This window comes from Plectropomus leopardus, chromosome 10 (genome assembly GCF_026936395.1).
Source record: "Plectropomus leopardus strain MGB_pleo_1.0 chromosome 10, ASM2693639v1, whole genome shotgun sequence".
In the NCBI taxonomy this organism is placed as follows: domain Eukaryota; kingdom Metazoa; phylum Chordata; class Actinopteri; order Perciformes; family Serranidae; genus Plectropomus; species Plectropomus leopardus.
Window position 1 is genome coordinate 32,251,167 of NC_142185.1, and position 12,131 is coordinate 32,263,297.

At 38.5% G+C, this 12,131-nt stretch overlaps 1 protein-coding gene across 2 annotated transcripts in view; it reads right to left on the minus strand.

The window, feature by feature from the left end:
• Positions 1-11,815, minus strand: part of LOC121949001 (interleukin-1 receptor type 1) — a 29,683-nt gene extending 17,868 nt beyond the window's left edge. Inside the window, exon 1 of one of the 2 annotated variants that reach the window (XM_042494586.2) lies at positions 11,649-11,815. The gene's annotated coding sequence lies outside the window, so the exon portion shown is untranslated. Of the gene's footprint in view, positions 1-7,192; positions 7,350-11,648 lie in introns of those variants that run through there. The other variant, XM_042494584.2, reaches the window with a different exon arrangement.
• Positions 11,816-12,131: the final 316 nt, after the last annotated feature.

Here is a 12,131-nt window from a genome sequence, read left to right on the forward strand (position 1 = left end):
TTTTAAGTATTACCAATGGAATATACATTTGTCAGTTTATTAAAATATTAATTTAGAAAGTTGCATGTTGTTGCTTATAAAGCTGGAGAGTAAGTCCTTGTTGTTGAGCCCTGGATCAGGATCTTTATAGGGGTACCAGAGTTTTCGAGTGCGTAGGCAGCATAGTTTACTCTGGGACAAGCCCAGGCAGAGAGGAGCGTGGGAAGAGCTCAGCGGGTTCAGTGGGCCGTGTAGTGTGAGCAGAGACTTGGGAGAAACACATGGGAGGACGGGGTGAATGGAAATGACTGAGTCACATGCAGGAGAGAAGTTTGACGAGTGCTTTCCTTCGCTACCAGAGACCTAAAGGTGTTGGTGGTTGGTGGTGTGTTTGGTTGAGCACTGAGTCAGACAGTGTTAAGTTTTTTTTAATCCCTCTTTTGTTTACTAAGGGCCGGATGACAGATAACACGTTTTCTTTTTACTAAACTAAATTTATTCAGTACCACTTTGTGAAATGACTGTATACCACTTGTGGTTACAAGCACCTTGTCATCTTAAAAATGTCACTTTACAGCAACTTTTCCCCAACAAATTACTGGTAACCCTCTCTACATTCAACTGCAGACAGCTGCTGATGGAAATATGGCTTCCTGTCAGGAAACAGTTAAAAGAAAAGAGGTTTTCCCTGCCAAGATTTAGTGTTGATGTGCCTTTTTATAAACATGCATGCTTTTTTAACCTTGAAGCTAGAAACAGCGACATTGCTGCTTGAACATGAAGATTCAAGTTTTGCACGTACATTTCTGTTTTTGTAAGAAAACGAGGCCACATCAAGGTCTGGCATCCTCTATCAGACTTTTCTTTAGAGGAACTGAAGGCCAGGCTGAACCTGTTTCACTCCCACACACAAGTCTGCACCTTAACAAAGACCACAACCAATAGTGCATTGAGAAACTATACATTTTCAGGTTTATCATTGGAAAGTTGAAGGAAACTTGTACTAGCCAATCAGAGGGAGAAGAAGGTGGGTCATGCCCCCCCTTTCCTAGGGAACGCAAATTTCCATTGAGAACCACTGGTCTATCTGGACAATTGGCGGGTGAACTGTGGAGTTACACCATTTTTAGTTATGTCATGAGGCTGGAATGACTGTGTGCATGAATCTGATTGGCTGATGCAGTGCGGGCTTCTGGGTGATGTTTTTCTCATTTACCATGTTACCTGACTCACAGTTTGAGCACTTCTGCGACTTGAATGGACATGACACTTTTACGATTGTATCATCAGTACAAATGTTAAGCAGAAAATATCAGTTTTGTCTGTATTTGAAGTAGTGTTTTAAATGGGAACATGTCTTGTGAGCATGTTTTATGTGTTTGGTTGTCTTCAGGGGATTCAGTCTCTGGAATAGGACGCGACTAAGTCGTGTTATATTTAGAAGAAACTCTGCTGGGTTCTTTTGAAGCATAAATCAAGAAGAGAGTGCTATTTTTCCAGAGGAAGCAGCTTCTGTTTCTGGTGGCAGCAGATGGTGAAAGTATTGGAGGGCTGATGTAAACATCATTACTAAAGTGTTTCTCCTCTGCTGGGAGGGGGGCAGAGACAGGAGGGGACAAGGCTGCTGGGAAATGTTGCAAATGTTCAATAGTGTTACTAAAGCAAATAAAATCTAATTTTTTATAGAGGCTGCTTAAAATCGTTATCATTATCTTTTCTTTTTGTGTGGCACATACTTAGGACTCATGTGACTTAGTTCTATGTTGTAAACTGAGATTGAAGTCAGTGTTGCGGACGGTGCTTGCATGGCAGAAACCAGGCGTGCACTGTTGGGAAATGGGGCTCACTAACTGAACAAATTTGTGCAATGTTTCATGTCACTAACAACAAACTGACAGAGAGGAACAAGTGTCCATTTATCTCTGTTTACATTTGGTTAAGTGGTAGTCGGATGAGTTGTCCTAAAAATCTGCTCAGTTGTGCGAACTTTGTCCATCTGTTTGTGGGACAGCGGTTGCCTAACAGACTGAAGAGCAGTCACAGATTCAAGGTCGTGATAACATGAACTGCAAGAGGGGTAAACCACGTAGAGTTTATTGTCAATCCCATATTATATTGGCAACTTAAGTAAGGAATATTTTATTATTTATAGGGTCACACACCAATCTTTGTACTTTTAAAGCTACACATTAGGGTCGTCCTAAATATCATTTTGGGGATTCGGTGCTTTAGTGAGAATTACTTGTGAATACTCGAAGCTTTTCCGTAGTGATGCAACCCAAGCTATCATACTTTCCTCAAACTTAAGGTCATTATTTATGGACTTTGTTATTATTGTAATAATGAGTCTAGCGAGAGAGAAGGAAGGACAAAAATCAGATTTCAAGGTTTTTCCTTTTTTAAGAAGAAGAAGAATGGCTACAAAAAGTGCAATAATCTCATCAAATAAATTACAACCAAACCACATTTAAAAAAATTGCTCATAAACAAATGAATTGATTAGTAGACTTTAGATTACAGTAGACTTTAGATAGTAGACTATTTCTTATGTAATTGACTGTTTCCTTTTTACAACTGAAAATGCATTTTTGTTATTACAGAGAGAATAAAGTACTAATTAAAGGTACCATTAGTATCGAATTCAAGGTACCATATTGGTATTGGATCAGATGCCAGCGGCACCCAACCCTACTATTAATATAATTTAACACTTTCCGGTCATTGTACATAGTTGATTTAATCCAATGTACTGACCTAGTTTGAGTATAATATTGTAATAGTAATGCTAGAACGATGTATGTTATATACTGGCAAATCTTCACCGTTAAAAGTTTAACTGGAAAAAAACAAAAAAAGGAGTTATGTGGGAAGCAACAATAGCAGTGATTTGGTCTGAGCGGTGGCTGAATGTAACCCGCAGAGCTGCTGGTATGAGTCACTAGAAACGTGGAGATTCCAGTCATGAATTACTAACAAGACAAATGTGAGGCAGCGGCAGCAAAATGCACTTTCACCTGTTCTTTAAACAGTTCGCTCTGAACAACTAACAAGAGTGTGAGGAAAACATTACATTAAACACTCCCACGGTTTGTTTTTTCCCCGATTAACAGAAAACCCCCCCGAAATATTTAAAAAACAGTGATATTGTGGCTGCAAATGACGCTTGTTTTTTTTAAAAATTAGTTTAATTGCTGTTTATTTTCTTGAATAATTGCGAAATTGTCTATAAAATATCAAAACATAGTGAAAAAATACATGTAACCTGAAATTCCTTTTTTATTTTCCAACCATAAGTCCTAAACCCAAAGATATTCAGTTTAGCGTCTCACAGGATTAAAAAAGCTTGCACATTTCTGAAGCTAAAATCAGAGAATTTTTAAATAACATGATTGTTGAGTGCCAAAAGTTTTATTTGTTCATTTTTTTTGTTTAAGTATTTTGTCTCCATGAGGGTCCAGTTTGCTTTGTCTGGGATTTTATTGGGTTAATTGGTTTTGGCACTGATTTTATCTCAACAAATTTGGGATCAATCTTTCAAAAGTACATTAAAGAGTGCCCAATATAACCTTCTTTCACATGAACATGATCACATCTCTTAAAAAACTGTTTCAAAAGCCTTTTTACTTTATGCTGTATATATAATATACTTTAATTCTATTTTATACTTCAAACAGCTGTATACAAGTTTACATTTGAACTCATTATGATAGCATCATAACTGATAAACATCCAATAATCATTTTTACTGAGTAGTTTACTGAGAAGCTTGAACGCATCACGATGTACCTCAGTGCAACCTTTGTTAGCAGTTAGTTCCAGCCACTGGCTGCTAGCAGCTAACATGAATTAGCTCTGCTGCATATTTAGACATGGATTTCTTGTTCACAATGTAGCATTATGAGGGAAAAATTGGGTCCGTTCGCTGGTGCAAATTTCTGACCTGATGACTTCCCAAAGAAGATCCCTGTTCGTCCCAAACACCTCTCTATTGTCCCCAGGGTGCAGTTAGTCTCGAGTCTTGCTTTTCACTCAGGGCAAAATTGACGTGACACAATGGGGAAACATCGGCTACTGCTATCCTTTAATGTTATCTTATTTGAAGACAGTGGCAGTCAACAAAGCAAATATAGGCTGATAAATTGGTGCATCCCTGCTTAAAATGGTAGAAATATCACCTTAGCCTTAAACTGCTTTTGGGAAACAGTCTACATGTCAGCTAAGGGAGTGCACAATAATAATTTCATGTTCCTGGAGAGACTGAGAAGTGCGAAGCAAAGCAAAAATTTTTTTTTTTTTTTTTTTTTAAAGGGAAAGAGGATGTGATCCTAAATGGTGAGATAATGAGAATTGAAACCCAGATCCTCAAAGGATGTCCTCAGTAAAAACTATAATGCAAGAAACAACTTGCAAGAAGCAACACACCCTTTATGTCAGCGTACTATTCAGACAAGTCAAAACTAGTAGAGCTTTATCATTTATCTTAGAGCTCATTATCTGCAAACAAGGACTTCAAATGAATTTGACTTTGTATTGATTGGTAAGTTATTTTACATCACAGAGTTATATTAGTACACCTTAACTTTTTGCTGAAAGGAAACTTGAGCTATTGGGAAAACACCAGCCATCTGATTCCTATCTTCAGCCCTTCGTCAGTTTATTTTTAACCTGAGAAATATTGTAATATAATACAATGTTTAAAATTAAAGATGCAGTGTCAACTGGCACCAGAAATTTTAAGATAGAGCAGTAAATATTCTGCTGGAATGATTGGGGGCAAAACAACGTGGGAATATTCAAATAAAACTGACAGATTTCAGCCCCTAAGAGAGGTCATCAGATATATTATATTGGAAATATCCTCCTAAGGGAAGTTTGTGCTGTCAGTGCAATCTTTGAATTAGGGTTGATGGAGAGTTGAAGTCAAAGCTTGTGGGAGGTTATCAGACTACATGACTCATTTAGCGCTGAAAAGGGAAAGCGATGGGAGTTACCCTTCCTACAGCAGGGCACGAGAAAACGATTAGCAGGACTGACTTTTTTTTTCACACTGAAGAACGTTTTTCGAGTGAAGTGACAGAAAGTTCTCAGTAGCAATCATGTTGACTATTTTGGTTTTGCGGTGAGGTGCTCTACTAAGACTGTTGGCAAGTTTTTTCATCTCTGATTTTTCCACTGTGGTTTTATTCTCTTTCTTTTCACTGGTAAGCGTGGGTACAGCTTCAGAGGTATGCATTGCCATTAATGTACGATACAATGGGTTGTATTTCCAAATTAAAAGACTCTTTAGATTGGCAGCAATAATTAACAGTTATGAAAGAGACTAAAAAATTGTAATAAGCCAAGTTTTCAAACCTATTAAAACCTTTTAACAAACTGCCACACTGCACCAGCAGAGGCGGGACCAAGCTATTGTTTTGAATGTCTCAAGTACATCACAAGTCTTTACACTCAAGTCCAAAGTCAAGACAGGCAAGTCCCAAATCAAGTCCCAAGTCCTAAACTTTAAATTTTGATCCCTAAACAAGTTCTGTGTTCTTCAACACATGCAATGCCAATATTAAATTTACAGAAATGCTTTCTAATGTTTGCATTTATTTGTTAAATCAAGTTTGTAAGCTGCTAAGCTAACATTGGCTTAAGGATGCAACTTTAATGACAAATGAAGTTTTAAGATGTTGTTTCTGTAATTTCTGTGTTTTGCAGATATGAATTGTTTTGTCTTTTTGCATAGTTTTTGTTTAATTTGAAATTGTTTTAGGATTTTTTTTCCCAACTGGTGCTCAGTAAGGTAACATTGGTTCTTCGTGGTTCTCTTTTGCACCTCCATTGGATGCAGTAAGATTGAGATAATAAGATCTAACAGCTAATATGTTGGTGTTAATATCTGCCTCGACTTACTGTTCTTTGTGCATCTTAAAATAACGGACAAAGTTGGAAATCGTGTTTTACTTAATCTGTAATTTTGGACTCACTGGTTTTGAATACAGCAATTTGATTTGATATGAAATATTCTTTTGAACCAGTGTGTCATTTTTGTGTCTGAATGAAATTATCTTTGGTTTTTTTGTATTTTTTTGGCACCCGGTAAAATTAACCTTAGATCTTCATGGTGCACTCCTTCAACTTAACTGGATGCAGTGAGATTGGTTCAAACAAAGCAGATCCAGGAACCTACGAGTCGACTTGCTGGTTAATAAATCTAATTAAAGTTTTTTCAGGAAATGAATTGATTTGTGGCACATTTTTTAAACAACATACTTTTCAATCTTCTAGCTTTGGGGAATGTATCATAGAATTTCATGTCAAAAAGCTCAAGTGCAGGTGAAGTCATGATGAGTCATTGGCCTTTTTCATTATGTCAAGTTTAAGATGATCAAATTTGTGACTCAAGTTTGACTTGAGTGCACACCTCTGGTTTACAGTAAACAGAGGAGAGTCATTCTAATACTTGTGCCGAGCTTATCTGAGAGCTCAGTCATCAATAAAACCCACAAAGTATCAAAGTCTAACACACGTAGCGTGGCTACCTTTACTTTCAGTTCTATGTTGTCTTTGTGGAAAATGTGGTCAGTTAATTTATGGAGTGCCTGTCTGCCGTCCAAATGCCTTAATGTTGCCTCAGATGTACATTAACAGAGTGCTCTAACAAAAAAACGTGCACAGCTTTCATTCTTAAAACACAAGCAGAAAGAAAAAAACCTGATACCAGGAGACACTTAAAGAATGCAGATCAACACCAAACAACCCACACAAAATGCAGTTAGTAAGTTAGTAATTTGTAGTTTATTCATAAATTAAAGGCATTGATGTTGTTTTTCAAATATGATTTCAAAGCCGTGCCACTGATACGCATATATACATGTCTGATGGCGAATGAGAAACCAGGCAACAATATTACTATATATGAATAGCTTAAAATTGTTATATTTACTGGATATAGCAGGTGCCTCTATTATAAAAGGAAGTGTGTCTCCTTTGTGGTTAAAATGACAATATTGCTTGTAAACTGTAAACATGCAGCACTTAAAAGTGTATTCTTCGAAGCTTAAGCAGCCCTCATATTTCTAGCAAAGTGACAAGGTAGGAGCTGATCTGATAGCGAGCGTTTTATTTATCTTCACTGGCAGCATTAGTACTTAAAAGTATGAAATTGCAAAAACAAACAGACAAACTTGTGTTTATACGTAAAATTATGCAGAATTTACTGACTTACCTCGGAGAAAGCGACACAGAGGCACCAGACAGACTGAGGAAGGATGGGAGAGAGTACACAACGCTGCAGAGCTAACCAGAGGAAACCTCACCTCTGACCCTCGCGTGCAGAGTGCAGTCTCAATCACACAGCTCAGCCAATGACTCAGCAGCTCTGTTCCTCCTCCATGAGGACGAAAGCACAAACAACTCAGACAAAGAGGAGGAAGAGTGTGTTTGAAATGCAGCTCTTGACTGTCTCGTCACCTTCCTCTGCATTTCAACACTCAGTTAAAGGGACAGCACAAATTTTTTTCATTTTAAGTTAAATGAGTCACTTATCCACAGTCAATGTCAATGTCAGTCAGCATTTCCCAGTTTGGAGAAGCAGGTGGGAGTGCTGAGCTAAAGCAGGGAAACGTATTATAACTATTTCAAAAAGTCCCACCTAAAAATATCAATATAGATTTAAGTGTACTCTACAGTGGTGTGCGGGATAACCTGTGGGTCGTGTGTTTCAGCGTTTTGAGTAAGTTGTTATTATTTACAGAAACATTGTGCAATAATCCTATTTACACCTTCTCCTCCCCTCTCTCCATCTCTTATTGACACACAACAAGCATCAGCACTGCTGTGCTCAGGCTGTCTGATTAAGCTTTTGATCAGAAGATCAGTTAAAGGGATAGTTTTTTTGATATTTTTGGAGTGGGGTTGTATGAGATACAGAACTTATGTATTGTCTGTATTACATGCAGTAGCTTGCAGTTGGTGTGCTCCTGGTTTGCAGAACAGCTCAAGGCAGCAGTAGATCAGCAGCTCCTGTGTTCTGTGAGGTTAAATTACTGTTTTTTTGTCAGAGGAGTCTGGTGGCTTTGAGAGCATAAATTGCTACAAAGTAGATTTACAATTTGTCCTTGATTCTGCCACATCTTTGGACTTGAAGATTGAGTTGATTAAAATCACCAGCTGCTATGAAAGTTCGATCTGGTTGCTGGCGCATGTTGCTGCTGATGGCATCATACAATTCCTGCAGTGCAGTTTTTGAACTTGCATTGGAGTCTTATGTCAGCTCTGTCAGCTCTGAGCAAGGTCCGCCCATCCAGTGCAATAGCATGCTCTGGGATGTTGGGGGTTAACCACAACTCTGTGAAGCTTCATGCAGAGCAGTCTCTGATTTCCCGTTGCTGAGTGAGCTTCAGTCACATCTCATCCACTTTATTCTCCTGCATTAGGACATTAGCCAGAAGAAGGCTTGGTAGAGGAACAGCTCTCGGTCCATGTCGGTCAGCCTCACCCTGATGCCGGCTCTATCCCATCTCTTTGCTGGCGCTTCAGGTTCATTTCTTCCCTCTGGTCTGACTGGCCGCTGGGTGTATGTCGTTGGTGGGGATCCTCTCGCAGTCTGCTGCATTCAGCCCAAATCCCACACAACCTTTCCTGAAGTTGATCAGTGCTTCTCTATCATAGAAAAGTTGTTCTTTAGCAGGAGGGGCCAAAGTAGCAGGGATTTAAGGAGCTAGTGGCTGCTGCATCTACGTGTGCCATCGTTGTCGTAATTGATAGAACGGCTGAAGTTCCCTGTCTGAAGGCGAGGTAAAGTGCTGAAAATATTCTAAATATTGCATATGCTTAAAGGAATATAGATTTTGTAGGTGGCTGAAATGCATTTTGTCACTACCCTCGTCCACTTGTACTTCTCATATGCCATTTCAACCACTAACTAGAATTTAAGCATCAAAGATTTCAACAACATCCACTGAGTTATGTGAAAATGGGGCTTGTAGTTTTAGAAAATCATAGAAATACATCTTTTCTAAAAAAAAAAAATAAAGTTATAAATCAGCAATTTAATATGAGATTGTCAACATTTGATAACAGTGTTGACAATCTCATAATTTTAAGAACCTAAGACACCCAAAGACCAGCATGGAGCATTAAACATAACAGGGACAAGTTTTGGTTCCCATCTTTTAAGGTGACCCAGTTAATCATTTTTTCCAAAAAACAACGTAAAACCAGAGTGTGGTCTTGCAGAGGTGTGAAGCCACCCCTGGGCTTCCCCACTGGATGAAGAAATCCCCAGAAGACATAAGCATTCATTCAACTAGTTAATCCCCATCAACCACAATCCCCTAGTAAATGTCACTTTTTCAAAAACAGATGCACCGCAGAAAACGTGAACTGCATGCACAGCCACAATGTGGCAGTCAGAGCACAACCACCAACTCGGTTCTTTTTTGATGATGTATAGCAAAAGGGTTTCAGCCATCTTTTACCTTCGTGTCCCACAGTCCATCAGAACTTTTTTGTGGTCAAAATTTGACTTTAGGGATGTTGTGAATGTGCTTACAACAGAAGACATTTTCATTGTGTTTTATTACTATGATACAGAGTTCAGTCTGTTATTTTTTTAAATGATTATCTCTTTTGACTCTGTGATGGTTGCATTTGAGATCTTTTTGACGAGATTCTTTGTATGAAAAAAAAAAATCTCCCGTAGACTAAAAAAAACTGCAGCGGTTAAGAATACTTTGATTTTAATGCACATGCCGGTGACTCAGTACAAATTTCCTGTTGACTGCTGCACACTTTTCAATTGATGGACAGTTTGTGGATGTGAGTCACTAAGAAAAACAGCAGCGCGTGAGGAAATGGCTGGGAGAAGATAGACAGCCAATGGGTTTTGCAAATGTGGAAGGGTTACAAAATGCACTAAACAAAATGACCAAATGATGTCTATAATATGATTTTTGTTAAGAAACACTAAATATTAAGATAACATATATATATATATATATATATATATATATATATATATATATAGCACTCTGAATATAGTGAAAAATTAATAAATCACATTCTATCTGTAAGCGTGATTTTGTTAATACGCACCGTGCTGTTCAGTCAGACACGCCTTGTCAACACTGAGGATTGTCTAATGGCCTGGGCCAGTACAAAGTTACTTGGACCAGTAATATAATCGGCCAGTTGCAGGTTCAGTCCAGTCCTCGGATAAGTGAGCAAGCAAACTTACTGTACTGATATACTCCATGAGACTTCCCTCTGTTCTGCCTGTGTCTGTCACCCTAATCAGGCTTTTTTACTTCATATCTGAAATGACGGTGAATCCTAAAACAACAGTTGAAATGCAAAACGACATTCATTTCGTCTTGGGTTGAAAATGATGACTTGTATTATGTGAGTAGAGTAGCTCCCTTAAAGAGGAGTGGCCTGTTGTGCTCAATTTCAAGTTGACACTTGTATTTAAGGTGTATGCTAGATCATGTTTCATGTTCCGAAAACACTGTATTTTTCTCATTACTCTCGCTGCTGCAACACCTGAAAGAGTGCAGTCTGCTCAGATTGGTCAGCGTTTCCAGGCCTCCGTCTGTCTACGTCTCTACACTGTCATAGCAGCTGTGCGGTGACTGTAACAGAGAGCAGCAGCGCTGTCTGCCATGAAAAATCACCAGTCATGTTTAAGCAGAAAAAAATGTAAACACTTGCAGTAGCATGCCAGCAGCGGATGACCATATGAAGAAATTTGCCCACTATGACATTAAACAGTAGCCAGAGTAAAAAACAAACAAAACCTCTGTGAAAAACAGAGTATTCACAATGTCCATAAGCTATAGGTTTTTGCACACAGTGATTACTTTCACATATGTTTACCTCATTAATTAAACCTTTGGCCACGTTAAAAATGAAAATACTTCATTGCAACACCATATGTTAACAGCTCAGTGTGTAGGGAGTGTGTGGTAGAGAGAAAAAGAGCGACGGTGATCGTGGTGCTCATAGCAGAGAAAAATTAATGGTAAAGTGGTAGTAAATATAGAGTGAAGGTTTTAGTTTGTCCATTAACAAAACTGCAGCTCCTCGTGACCCAAGTAAAGTAGATATATAAAATCTATACAAGCGCATTTACCTTGCAAGTCTCTTTAATTCAATTAAATTTAAATAACTTTGTTAATCCCACTAGGGGCAATTAGTTAGGAGCAGAATACAACCAGGCAAATTTACCAGCAGCCAAGGAACTGGTTTAAGAGTAAAGCGTAACAAGTTTTTATCAGTTAACTCAAGAACTAGGTACACTTTAATATCTGGTGTTTTATTGCAATACTGTTATCACGATATAGTGACATTATTGCATATTTTCTTCATTTCGTGCAGCTTTTTCCTCCTTTCCATTTCACCCCTGGAAAAACACTTAAATTCTCTTAAATTGAGTTTGTGCTTAAGAAAAAGAAGGAAAAAGATGCTAAAGCAGCTCTGGCGCTTAGACTTGTTTGTCTCTAAAAAACCCAGCTTTGTTGACAAAGCACTAAAGTATTGATCTTTAACTTGTCAGAGTGCAGATGTGGAGCAGGCAGTCCTGAAGCGACGTCACAGTCAGTAACAGTGATGTCAGGGAGTTTGATCAAACAGCACAGAGTACTGTAATGATCCCACCTCTGAGAAACAGACAGACAACTCACCAGCCCGATTCTAGTAGTCCTCCTGTAAAGGCGACAGCCTCCTCAGGTCACGTGAAAATCCTCTGAAAACATCTTCTTTTTAAAAAAAAAAAAAAAAAGAAAAAGAAAACTTAAATCTTAGCTGAGACGTATCTTCTCCAGCTTTGACTTCCTCTTTTGTGGAGACTTGAGTACATGTTGCAATTTCCTTTCAGGGATCTGTTGAAAGGCAGCTTGTGTCCTAATCTGTTGAGCAATAACTGGGAGGAGAAGAGCCTGGATCCTGCTGATTCACACACATCTCATACAGCACTTTTTTCAGAGGAGAGAAGTTCATTAATGTGACATTAATACGGTTTGCTCTGTGGCTCACACTGTGCTGTCAGATTAATCCTGTCTGACACTAATTAATCCCAGTTAGATGAGCACAGTTTTCCCCAAGCTTATGATTTATGCTGCCATGTCAGCGGAGGCTCCGGTTAAAACGCTGCCATGTTGAGACCT